The sequence below is a fragment of the Orcinus orca genome, chromosome 2, assembly GCF_937001465.1.
Source record: "Orcinus orca chromosome 2, mOrcOrc1.1, whole genome shotgun sequence".
NCBI lineage: Eukaryota > Metazoa > Chordata > Mammalia > Artiodactyla > Delphinidae > Orcinus > Orcinus orca.
The window spans coordinates 10,632,211-10,645,648 of NC_064560.1; the positions used below are offsets into that span (position 1 = coordinate 10,632,211).

The window sequence follows — 13,438 nt, forward strand, 5'->3', positions numbered from 1 at the left end:
ACCGGTCAGAATGGCCATCTTTAAAAAATCTACAAACAATAAATGCTGGAGAGGGTGCGGAGAAAAGGGAACCCTCTTGCACTGTTGGTGGGAATGTAAGTTGGTACAGCCATTATGGAGAACAGTATGGAGGCTCCTTAAAAAACTAAAACTAGAACTACCATATGATCCAGCAATCCCACTACTGGGCATATACCCTGAGAAAACCATAATTCAAAGAGTCATGTACCACAATTTTCATTGCAGCTCTATTTACAATAGCCAGGACATGGAAGCAACCTAAGTGTCTACTGACAGATGAATGGATAAAGATATGGCACATATATACAATGGAATATTAGCCATAAAAAGAAATGAAATTGAGTTATTTGTAGTGAGGTGGATGGAACTAGAGTCTATCATACAGAGTGAAGTAAGTCAGGAAGAGAAAAACAAATACCATATGCTAACACATATATATGGACTCTAAAAAAAAAAAAAAGGTTCCGATGAACCTAGGGGCAGGACAGGAATAAAGACGCAGACGTAGAGAATGGCCTTGAGGACACGGGGAGGGGGAAGGGTAATCTGGGACGAAGTGAGAGAGTGGCATGGACATATATACACTACCAAATGTAAAACAGATAGCTAGTGGGAAGCAGCCGCATAGCACAGGGAGATCAGCTCGGTGCTTTGTGACCACCTAGAGGGGTGGGACAGGGAGGGTGGGAGGGAGGGAGATGCAAGAGGGAGGGGATATGGGGTTATATGTATATATATAGCTGATTCACTTTGTTATACAGCAGAAACTAACATAATATTGTAAAGCAAGTATACTCCAATAAAGATGTTTTAAAAAATGTAAAAAAAGAAAAAAAAAGACTGTTTCACATACAGTATTATTTATATCGGGACAAAATTAGGGGCAATCCACATCCCAAAAACTTGACAAATGGTAAAATGAATTATAATATACTCTATAGTATAATAATATTATGTCATAAAATTCAAGGTTTGGGGGCATATTTAATGACAAAAGAGTATAAGATTATAATTTATATATATGAAAATAATTTTCTACTAAATGTTTAGAAAACTAAATTGCGGACTTATAGGTAATTTTTACATTATTACTTAAAATTTTCAGTCTTTTCCAAACTCTGTAAAATATATTGCTTTTACAATACAGAACAGTTTAAAACTCTAATCTCACAGAAAGGTTGAAAAGATTAAAATTATAAAAAGATACCTTCTAAAATTGTTAAAATTAAAGAGACTGACAATACCAAATGTGGAGCGGATTTAGAGCAAGGGGAATTTCCATACATTGCTAATGGGAATATAAAATGGGAATATAAAATACAGTAACAACCACTTTGGAAAATGGTTTGGCAGCATCTTATGAAAGTTAAAAACACATCTGCCCTATGACCAAGCAATTCTAATCGTAGGTGAAAGAAAAACATTTGATTGCAAAAAAAAACTTGTATAAGAATGTTCACAGTGGCCACCGCCACCGCGCACGTGGGAGCCGTGACTGATAACGAAGTCATACGGAAGCGTCTCCTCATTGATGGAGATGGCACTGGAGATGATGGGAAAATTAATCTGCTAGCGAAAAGTTTCATTAAGTGGCACAACTCTGGATCCCAGGAAGAGGGATACAGCCAGTACCAACGTATGCTGAGCGCACTGTCCCAATGTGAAGTTTCAATGGGCAAAAGTTTGCTGGTATATGATATGAGTCTCAGAGAAATGGAAAATTATGAAAAAAATTTACAAAGAAATAGGAGGTAGCATTGCGAGAGCACAGGAAAAAATCGCTGAGTGCAAAAAGCCAATTCTTCAAGCAAAACGAATGCAAAAAGATAGCCAAGAACATGATGCACTGGCAAAATCCAGACACGCATGAGCCACTAAAGGAACTACAGGCTCCAGGAAAGGAATTAGAGCGTCTGTCACACATTAAATGAAGTATTGAAGATAAGCTGGAATTGAGAAGGAAACAGTTTCACGTTCTTCTCAGCACCGTCCATGAACTTCAACAAACACTGGAAAACGATAAAAAGCTTTCAGAGGTAGAAGAAGCTCAAGAAACAAGAATGGAAACCAATCCTAAACCACAGACCAACTAATCACTCACCATTCCCAAGAATACTGAAGTAGCAACATGATCTTAGTGTGTTCAGAATTTGTTGTGCTCTTGAGATATTTAAAGTTTGGGCAATGAACTACTTTGCCTTTAAATATTAATGCAAAGTTCATTCATATTTCTTCACATAAAGGAAGATGACTTCATTGTATATTTGTTTATATTGAAATGCCTTTCTTATACTTAAAAGTAGGAAGCGACATCCAAAAATGTTTAATAAAATGCTTTCAAGTCGAAAAACAAAAAAGAATGTTCACAGCAACTTGATTTATAATAATCAAAAAGGAGAACACCACAAATATCCATCCAACAGGAAAATGAATAAACAAATTATAATAATATTCTTACAATGAAATACCACTCAGAAATAGAAGGGGAAAAGTGGTGATTCACACAGTCAATATGAATCTCAAAGATTATACAGTATATATTAAAGAAGCCAGATACAAAAGAGAACACACTGCATGATTCCATTTATATGGAGTTCTAGAACAGACAAAACTAATCTACAGTGATAGAACTCTGAGAGGGAGGTGTGGGGATTGACTGGGAAAGGGCAAGAGACAACTCTCTGGGGAGAATGGAAACTTCTACATCTTGAAAAAGGCATAGATTACATGGGTGTATGCATTTGTCAAACACACTGCACTGTACAATTAATATTCATGCGTTTCACTCTATGTAAATTGTACCTTCATAAAAATAAATAAATAACAAAGGATTTGAAACTCACACTAAGGTGGATAAAGATAAAAATCAACAGACCTTTTATTACTCCTCAAATCTCATGAAATTGGTGCCACCAATTTGCAAGACCTAATCACACAAAGGGTAAACTCACAAAGAAAGCAATAGTATATAACTTTCTGGTACTTCTACCATTTGTACCTTCAATTTGTATATTCTATTAATTTACATTTAAGCCAATGACATTTCCATACTTCCCATTCATTTACTTCTATCGGATCACTTTGCAAAGATGGAAGAGAGCCCCACAAGAAAGGGAGCAAGAAATTGACAGGAAGCTCAGAGTTCTCTACCCACACTCCAAGAAACAGGAATATCAAACATAGGGTGGTAATTAAATATGTAAGCTGTTAAGGAGAAGTGGTACATATATGCAATGGAATATTACTCAGCCATAAAAAGAATGGAATTATGCCATTTGCAGCAACATGGATGGACCTAGAGATTATCACACTAAGTGAAGTAAGTCAGACAGAGAAAGACAAATGCCATGTGGAATCTAAAAAATGATACAAATGAACTTATTTACAAAACAGAAATAGACTCACAACATAGAAAACAAACTTATGGTTACCACAGGGGAAAGACGGGGGAGGATAAACTAGGAGGTTGGGATTCACATACATGCTACTATATATAATAAAATAGATAATCCACAAGGACCTACTGAATAGCACAGGGAACTATACTCAATACTCTGTAATAACCTATATTGGAAAAGAATCTGAAAAAGAATAGATGTATGTATATCTGAAAGAATAGATATATGTACATCTGAAACTAACACAACATTGTAAATCAACTATATTCCAATATAAAATAAAAATTTTTTAAATAGGTAAGCTCTGAAGTCTTTATGATCTTTATGATCTGAGTTTTGCTTACTGGCTCTGTGTCTTTGGGTAAACTTTATTAGTATTAGTTTATTCTATTTATTCTATTATTATTCTAATAAATAATATTTTATTATTTATTCTATTCAATAAAATCTATTAAAAATTCAAGTTAAATTCAATTCTTCAAGAATACACTATTTACAGGAAAAGGTACCATAACTATATAAAACATATATGCCTGCTAATTTCTCATTGCACACAAAAAATTATTTTGAAAATAGTGTCTAGAAATCTACTGCTAAGTTCTGATTCTGTTCTTCTTAGGTAGAAACAATTTTGTCATTCAATGAGTTCCTGAATTCATTTCTGATATGAGTAAGTTTTTGCTAATATATTTCAATTATGTTTAAATTTGAAATAACATTTTGTATGGCCTCTCAAAAATCACTTTTTTTCTGGCCTCAGAAAATGCCTTTTTCCAAAAGGGCACCATAAAAACAAACAGAGCAACAAAAACCCCATTTGCTATTATTAAAACTGACAGAAGATTTTGTTGTATTATCTCCCCTATTTTATCTACCAACTTAAAATATCACTACGAATACGAAAAAGTTGTTTATTTGTCTTATAAGAACAAAATGTATCTATTTGCTGGTAAACATTCAGATCAATTCACATGAGAATCTGTTCATATTACCTACTTGTTTACAAGTGGTTTTGGCAGACACATTTTTATAGTAACCCAATATAAGAAGAAAACAGGCTTGAATATCGATAACAACATTGTATTACAACCATCAAACTTGCTAAGAGACTAGAACTTAATGAGTCTAACCACTAAAAAAAGACAATTCATGTGATGTGATAGAGGTGCTAATTATCACTACAATAGCAGTCATACTACAATATACAAATGTATCAAAAAACATATACACCTTAAATTTATACAATGTTGTATGTCAAATCTATTTCACTTAAAAAATAGGCTAGGGCTTCCCTGGTGGCACAGTGGTTGAGAGTCCGCCTGCTGATGCAGGGGACACGGGTTCGTGCCCCGGTCCAGGGAGATCCCACATGCCGCAGAGCATCTAGGCCCATGAGCCATGGCCGCTGAGCCTGCGCGTCCGGAGCCTGTGCTCCGCAACAGGAGAGGCCACAGCAGTGAGAGGCCCGCGTACCGCAAAAAAAAAATAAAAATAAAAAATAGGCTAGAACTTGAGCTCGTCAATTACAAGACAATTACATACAGTGCTTTTGCTTTACATCATTAAAATGACCATATTCACATGTCTAGTCATGAATATGAATGGACTACATGCCAGATAAAATTTTAAAAATTCTGAAATATATATATGGAAATCCATGAGAACATCCACAGTGTATGTTCTCAAGAAAATAAAATATAGTCATTAAAACAGAGTTGACCCATTACTGCTAAATCAGTTCAAAAACTGTCTAAACTATAACCAAACTCTCCTGTTTCTCAACGTCTGCTTTTGGAAGGCAAGCAAACTCTCACCATATGCCTGTGGTCTGAAAGCACATATCATGAAGGCTGTTCTCAAAGACTTGGAAAATTTACAAAGATTTTGTGACTTCCAGACTCACAGAGAGCTGTAAATAGATAGAATTTATTTTAAGGCATTTCAACATCAGTTCTCCTGATACCAGCAGAATAAATAAATCAGAGCAAATGGACATCAAAATAATTAGATTACTTTCCCTTCCTGTATCTTAAAATACAAATCCTTCAGGTGATTCAAGTTTTGGATAAAGACTTAGAACAAGCGTTTTCTTATCTAAATTATTCCTCAGTGGTACACAGTAAGTCTGCCCCTCTTCTTCACATCCTTTCTCTGGAATACCTATTTCATTCCCACAGCATCAGTGAATACTCCATCGTGGTAACTCAAATCTATCTCTAGCTCTGACCTCTCTTCTGAGCACCACTCCAGGATTCTCCAGCTAGGGTTCATGGATGATTTAATCTCAGCATGTCCAAAACCAAACTCACCTTTGTCCATCCAAACCTATTCCTTCAAAATACCCTCTCTTTGTTAATGGCTTCAAAAAGCACGCAGAAAATCACATTACAATCTTGAGAGTCATCCTAGACTCTTCTTTCTCTCTTTCACCACTGCCAATACCATTTCTTTTTTTTTTAACATCTTAATTGGAGTAAAATTGCTTTACAATGGTGTGTTAGTTTCTGCTATATAACAAAGTGAATAAGCTATACATATACATATATCCCCATACCTCCTCTCTCTTGTGTCTTCCTCCCACCCTCCCTATCCCACCCATCTAGGTGGTCACAAAACACCAAGCTGATCTCCTAAGTGTCGATGGACAATTAGGTTGCTTCCATGTCCTGGCTATTGTAAGTAGTGCTGCAATGAACACTGTGGTACATGACTCTTTTTGAATTATGGTTTTCTCAGGATATATGCCCAGCACTGTAATTACCGGGTCATATGGTAGTTCTATTTTTAGTTTTTTAAGGAACCTCCATACTGTTCTCCATAGTGGCTGTATCAATTTACATTCTCACCAACAGTGCAAGAGGGTTCCCTTTTCTCCACACCCTCTCCAGCATTTATTGCTTGTAGAGTTTTTGAAGATGGACATTCTGACCATCTGTGTGAGGTGATACCTCATTGTAGTTTTGATTTGCATTTCTCTAATGATTAGAGATGTTGAGCATCTTTTCATGCGTTTGTTGGCAATCTGTATATATTCTTTGGAGAAATGTCTACTTAGGTCTTCTGCCCATTTTTGGATTGGGTTATTTGTTCTTTTGATATTGAACTGCATGAACTGCTTGTAAATTATGGAGATTAATCCTTTGTCAGTTACTTCATTTTCAAATATTTTCTCCCATTCTGAGGGTTGTCTTTTCATCTTGTTTATGGTTTCCTTTGCTGTGCTAATAAAGCTTTTAAGTTTCATTACGTCCCATTTGTTTATTTTGGTTTTTATTTCCACTTCTCTAGGATGTGGGTCAAAAAGGATTTTGCTGTGATTTATGTCATAGAGTGTTCTGCCTATGTTTTCATCTAAAAGTATTACAGTGTCTGGCCTTACATTTAGGTCTTTAATACATTTTGAGTTTATTTTTGAGTATGGTGTTAGGGAGTGTTCTAATATCATTCTGTTACATGTGGTTGTCCAGTTTTCCCAGCACCACTTATTGAAGAGGCTGTCTTTGCTCCACTGTATATTCTTGCCTGCTTTATCAAAGATAAGGTGACCATACGAGCGTGGGTCTATCTCTGGGCTTTCTATCCTGTTCCATTGATCTATATTTATGTTTTTGTGCCAGTACCATACTATCTTGATTACTGTAGCTCTGTAGTATAGTCTGAAGTCAGGGAGCCTGATTCCTCCAGCTACGTTTTTCTTTCTCAAGATTACTTTGGCTATTCGGGGTTTTTTGTGTTTCTATACAAATTGTGAAATTTTTTGTTCTAGTTCTGTGAAAAATGCCATTGGCAGTTTGATAGGGATTGCAATGAATCTGTAGATAGCTTTGGGTAATATAGTCATTTTCACAATGTTGATTCTTCCAAGCCAAGAACATGGTATATCTCTCCATTTGTTTGTATAATTTTTAATTTCTTTCATCAGAGTCTTATAGTTTTCCGCATACAGGTCTTTTGTCTCCTTAGGTAGGTTTATTCCTAGATATTTTATTCTTTTGGTTGCAATGGTAAATGGGAGTGTTCCCTTAATTTCTCTTTCAGATTTTTTCATCATTAGTGTATAGGAATGCAAGAGATTTCTGCGCATTGATGGTGTATCTTGCTACTTTACCAAATTCATTGATTAGCTCTAGTAGTTTTCTGCTGGCATCTTTAGGATTCTCTATGTATAGTATCATGTCATCTGCAAACAGTAACAGCTTTACTTCTTTTCCAATTTGGATTCCTTTTATTTCTTTGTCTTATCTGATTGCTGTGGCTAAAACTTCCAAAACTATGTTAAATAACTGTCATGAGTGGACAACCTTGCTGTGTTCCTGATCTTAGAGGAAATGGTTTCAGTTTTTCACCACTGAGAATTATGTTGGCTGTGGGTTTGTCATATATGGCCTTTATTATGTTGAGGTAAGTTCCCTCTATGCCTACTTTCTGGAGGGTTTTTATCATAAATGGGTGTTGAATTTTGTTGAAAGCTTTTTCTGCATCTATTGAGATGATCAGATGGTTTTTCTCCTTCAATTTGTTAATATGGTTTATCACATTGATTGATTTGCGTATACTGAAGAATCCTTCCATTCCTGGGATAAACCCCACTTGATCATGGTGTATGATCCTACTATTGTGCTGTTGGATTCTGTTTGCTAGTATTTTGTTGAGGATTTTTGCATCAATGTTCATCAGTGTTATTTGCCTGTAGTTTTTTTCTTTGTGACATCTTTGTCTGGTTTTGGTATCAGAGTGATGGTGGCCTCGTTTGGGAGCCTATGGTCTGCAACGGGAGAGGCCACAACAGTGAGAGGCCCATGTACCACAAAAAAAAAAAAAAAGAAGAGCAGGGGAGCTTCAAGATGGCGGAAGACTAAGACGTGCAGATCACCTTCCTCCCAAAAATTACATCAGAAATAGATATACATGTGGAACAACTCCTATAGAACACCTACTGAATGCTGGCAGAAGACCTCAGACCTCCCAAAAGGCAAGAAACTCCCCACGTACCTGGGTAGGGTAAAAGAAGAAAGAAAAAACAGAGACAAAGAATAGGGATGGAACCTGCACCAGTGGGAGGGAGCTGTGAAGGAGGAGAGGTTTCCACACACTAGGAAGCCCCTTCACGGGTGGAGACTGCGGGTGGCAGAGCGGGAAGCTTCGGAGCCACAGAGAAGAGTGCAGCAACAGGGGTGCAGAGGGCAAAGTGGAGAGATTCCCGCACAGAGGATTAGGGCCAACCGGCACTCACCAGCCCAAGAGGCTGCTCTGCTCACCTGCTGGGACGGGTCGGGGCTAGGAACTGAGGCTCGGGTTTCAGTCGGATGCCAGGGAGAGGACTGGGGTTGGTGGCATGAACATAGCCTGAAGACTAGCGCCACAGCTAGCCGGGAGGTAGTCCGGGAAAAGGTCTGGAGCTGCCGAAGAGGCAAGAGACTTTTTCTTCCCTCTTTGTTTCCTGGTGCGCGAGGAGAGGGGATTAAGAGCGCTGCTTAAAGGAGCTTCAGAGACGGGCACGAGCTGCGGCTATCAGCGCGGACCCCAGAGACAGGCATGAGACACTAAGTAATATACTTGGTGGCTGCTGCAGCCACCAATAAGCCTGTGTGCAAGCACAGGTCACTATCCACAACTCCCTCCCGGGAGCCTGTGCAGCCCGCCAGTGCCAGGGTCCCATGATCCAAGGACAACTTCCCCGGTAGAACGCACAGTGCGCCTCAGGTTGGTGTAAAGTCACGGTGGCCTCTGCTGCCACAAGCTCATCCCGCATCTGTACCCCTCCCTCCCCATTGCCTGAGCGAGTCAGAGCCCCAGAATCAGCTGCTCCTTTAACCCCATCCTGTCTGAGCAAAGACCAGACATGCTCAGGTGACCTACACGCAGAGGCGGGTCCAAATCCAAAGCTGAACCCCAGGAGCTGTGCGAACAAAGAACAGAAAGGGAAATCTCTCCCAGCAGCCTCAGGAGCAGCGGACTAAATCTCCACAATCAACCTGATGTACCCTCCATCTGTGGAATACCTGAACAGACAATGAATCATCCGAAATTGAGGAGGTGGACTTTGGGAGCAACGATATATGTATATATTTTTTCCCTTTTTCTCTTTTTGTGAGTGTGTATGTGTATGCTTCTGTGTGTGATTTTGTCTGTATAGCTTTGCTTTTACCATTTGTCCTAGAGTTCTCTCTGTCCTTTTTTTTTTATTACTTAAAAACTTTTTTTTAACAATTATTTTTTATTTTAATAACTTTATTTTATTTTACGTTATTTTATTTTATCTTCTTTCTTTCTTTCATTTCTCCATTTTATTCTGAGCCATGTGGATGAAAGGCTCTTGGTGCTGCAGCCAGGAGTCAGTGCTGTGCTTCTGAGGTGGGAGAGCCAACTTCAGGACACTGGTCCACAAGAGACCTCCCAGCTCCACGTAATATCAAACGGTGAAAATCTCCCAGAGATATTCATCTCAACACCAACACCCAGCTTCACTCAACGACCAGCAAGCGACAGTGCAGGACACCCTATGCCAAACAACTAGTAAGACAGGAACACAACCCCATCCATTAGCAGAGAGGCTGCCTAAAATCATAATGAGGCCACAGACACCCCAAAACACACCACATGTGGACCTCCTCACCAGAAAGACAATACCCAGCCTCATTCACCAGAACACAGGCACTAGTCCCCTCCACCAGGAAGCCTACACAACCCACTGAACCAACCTTAGCCACTGGGGACAGACACCAAAAACAATGGAAACTATGAACCTGCAGCCTACAAAAAAGAGACCCCAAACACAGTAAGTGAAGCAAAATGAGAAGACAGAGAAACACACAGCAGATGAAGGAGCAAGGCAAAACCCCACCAGACCAGATAAATGAAGAGGAAATAGGCAGTCTACCTGAAAAAGAATTCAGAATAATGATGGTAAAGATGATCCAAAATCTTGGAAATAGAATGGAGAAAACACAAGAAATGTTTAATAAGGACCTAGAAGAACTAAAGAGCAAACAAAAAATGATGAACAACACAATAAATGAAATGTAAAAATCTCTAGAACGGATCAGTAGCATAATAACTGAGGCAGAAGAACGGATAAGTGACCTGGAAGATAAGATAGTGGAAATAACTACTGCAGAGCAGAAGAAAGAAAAAAGACTGAAAAGGATTGAGGACAGTCTCAGAGACCTCTGGGACAACATTAAACGCACCAACAATCAAATTATAGGGGTCCCAGAAGAAGAAGAGAAAAAGAAAGGGTCTGAGAAAATATTTGAAGAGATTATAGTTGAAAACTTACCTAATATGGGAAAGGAAATAGTTAATCAAGTCCAGGAAGCACAGAGAGTCCCATACAGGATAAATACAAGGAGAAACAGGCCAAGACACATATTAATCAAACTATCAAAAATTCAATACAAAGAACAAATATTAAAAGCATCAAGGGAAAAACAACAAGTAACACATAAGGGAATCCCCATAAGCTTAACAGCTGATCCTCCAGCAGAAACTCTGCAAGCCAAAAGGGAGTGGCAAGACATATTTAAAGTGATGAAAGAGAAAAACCTACAACCAAGATTACTCTACCCAGCAAGGATCTCATTAAGATTTGACGGAGGAATAAAAAGCTTTACAGACAAGCAAAAGCTAAGAGAATTCAGCACCACCAATCCAGCTTTACAACAAATGCTAAAGGAACATCTCTAGACAGAAAACACAAGAGAAGGAAAAGACCTACAATAATAAACCCAAAACAATTAAGAAAATGGTAATAGGAACATACATATCGATAATTACCTTAAATGTAAATGGATTAAATGCTCCAACCAAAAGACACAGACTGGCTGAATGCATACAAACATAAGACCTGTATATATGCTGTCTACAAGAGAGCCATTTCAGACCTAGGGACACATACACACTGAAAGTGAGGGGATAGAAAAAAACATTCCATGCAAATGGAAATCAAAAGAAAGCTGGAGTAGCAATTCTCGTATCAGACAAAATAGACTTTAAAACAGAGACTATTACAAGAGACAAAGAAGGACACTACAAAATGATCAAGAGAATCAATCCAGGAAGAATATATAACAATGGTAAATATTTATGCACCCAACATAGGAGCACGTCAATACATAAGGCAAATACTAACAGCCATAAAAGGGGAAATCGACAGTAACAATCATAGACGGGGAATTTAACACCCCACTTTCACCAATGGACAGATCATCCAAAATGAAAATAAGGAAACACAAGCTTTAAATGATACATTAAACAAGATGGACTTAATTGATATTTATAAGACATTCCATCCAAAAACAACAGAATACACATTCTTCTCAATTGCTCATGGAACATTCTTCAGTATAGATCATATCTTGGGTAACAAATCAAGCCTTGGTAAATTTAAGAAAATTGAAATCATATCAAGTATCTTTTCTGACCACAACACTATGAGACTAGATATCAATAACAGGAAAAAGTCTGAAAGAAAAACAAACACATGGAGGCTAAACAACATACTACTTAATAACCAAGAGATCACTGAAAAAATCAAAGAGGAAATCAAAAAATACCTAGAAACAAATGACAATGAAAACAGAATGACCCAAAACCTATGGGATGCAGCAAAAGCAGTTCTAAGAGGGATGTTTATAGCTATACAATCCTACCTTAAGAAACAACTCAAATAAACAACCTAACCTTACACCTAAAGCAATTAGAGAAAGAACAGAAAACCCTCAAAGTTAGCAGAAGGAAAAAAATTATAAAGATCAGATCAGAAATAAATGAAAAAGAAATGAAGGAAACGAAAGCAAAGATCAATAAAACTAAAAGCTGGTTCTTTGAGAAGATAAACCGTTAGCCAGACTTATCAAGAAAAAAAGGGAGAAGACTCAAATCAATAGAATTAGAAATGAAAAAGTAGAAGTAACAACTGACACTGCAGAAATACAAAGGATCATGAGAGATTACTACAAGCAACTATATGCCAATTAAATGGACAACCTGGAAGAAAAGGACAAATTCTTAGAAATGCACAACCTTCCAAGAATGAACCAGGAAGAAACAGAAAATATGAACAGACCAATCACAAGCACTGAAGTTGAAACTGTGAGTAAAAATCCTCCAACAAACAAAAGCCCAGCACCAGATGGCTTCACAGGTGAATTCTATCAAACATTTAGAGAAGAGCTAACACCTATCCTTCTCGAACTCTTCCAAAAAATAGCAGAGGAAGGAACACTCCCAAACTCATTCTACAAGGCCACCATCACCCTGATACCAAAACCAGACAAAGGTGTCAAAAAGAAAGAAAACTACAGGTCAATATCACTGATGAACATAGATGCAAAAATCCTCAACAAAATACTAGCAAACAGAATCCAACAGCACAATAAAAGGATCATACACCATGATCAGGTGAGGTTTATCCCAGGAATGCATGGATTCTTCAATATACACAAATCAATCAACGTGATACACCATATTAACTAACTGAAGAAGAAAAACCATAGATCATCTCAACAGATGCAGAGAAAGCTTTCGACAAAATTCAACACCCATTTATGATAAAAACCCTCCAGAAAGTAGGCATAGAGGGAACTTATCTCAACATAATAAAGGCCATATATGACAAAACCACAGCCAACATCGTTCTCAGTGGTCAAAAACTGAAAGCATTTCCACTAAGATGAGGAACAAGACAAGGTTGCCCACTCTCACCACTATTATTCAACATAGTTTTGGAAGTTTTAGCCACAGCAATCAGATAAGACAAAGAAATAAAAGGAATCCAAATCAGAAAAGAAGAAGTAAAGCTGTCACTCTTTGCAGATGACATGATACTATACATAGAGAATCCTAAAGATGCTACCAGAAAACTACTAGAGCTAATCAATGAATTTGGTAAAGTAGCAGGATACAAAATTAATGCACAGAAATCTCTGGCATTCCTATACACTAATGATGAAAAATCTGAAAGTGAAATTAAGAAAACACTCCCACTTACCACTGCAACCAAAAGAATAAAATACCTA

General features: G+C 37.7%; 1 protein-coding gene and 1 pseudogene across 1 annotated transcript in view; one reads left to right on the forward strand and one right to left on the reverse strand.

Moving 5' to 3' along the window:
- The window catches only part of GPR158 (G protein-coupled receptor 158), a 325,208-nt gene that overhangs the window by 115,835 nt on the left and 195,935 nt on the right, over positions 1-13,438 (reverse strand). The window lies entirely within an intron of this gene.
- On the forward strand, positions 1,474-2,253 carry LOC105748586 (THO complex subunit 7 homolog; annotated as a pseudogene).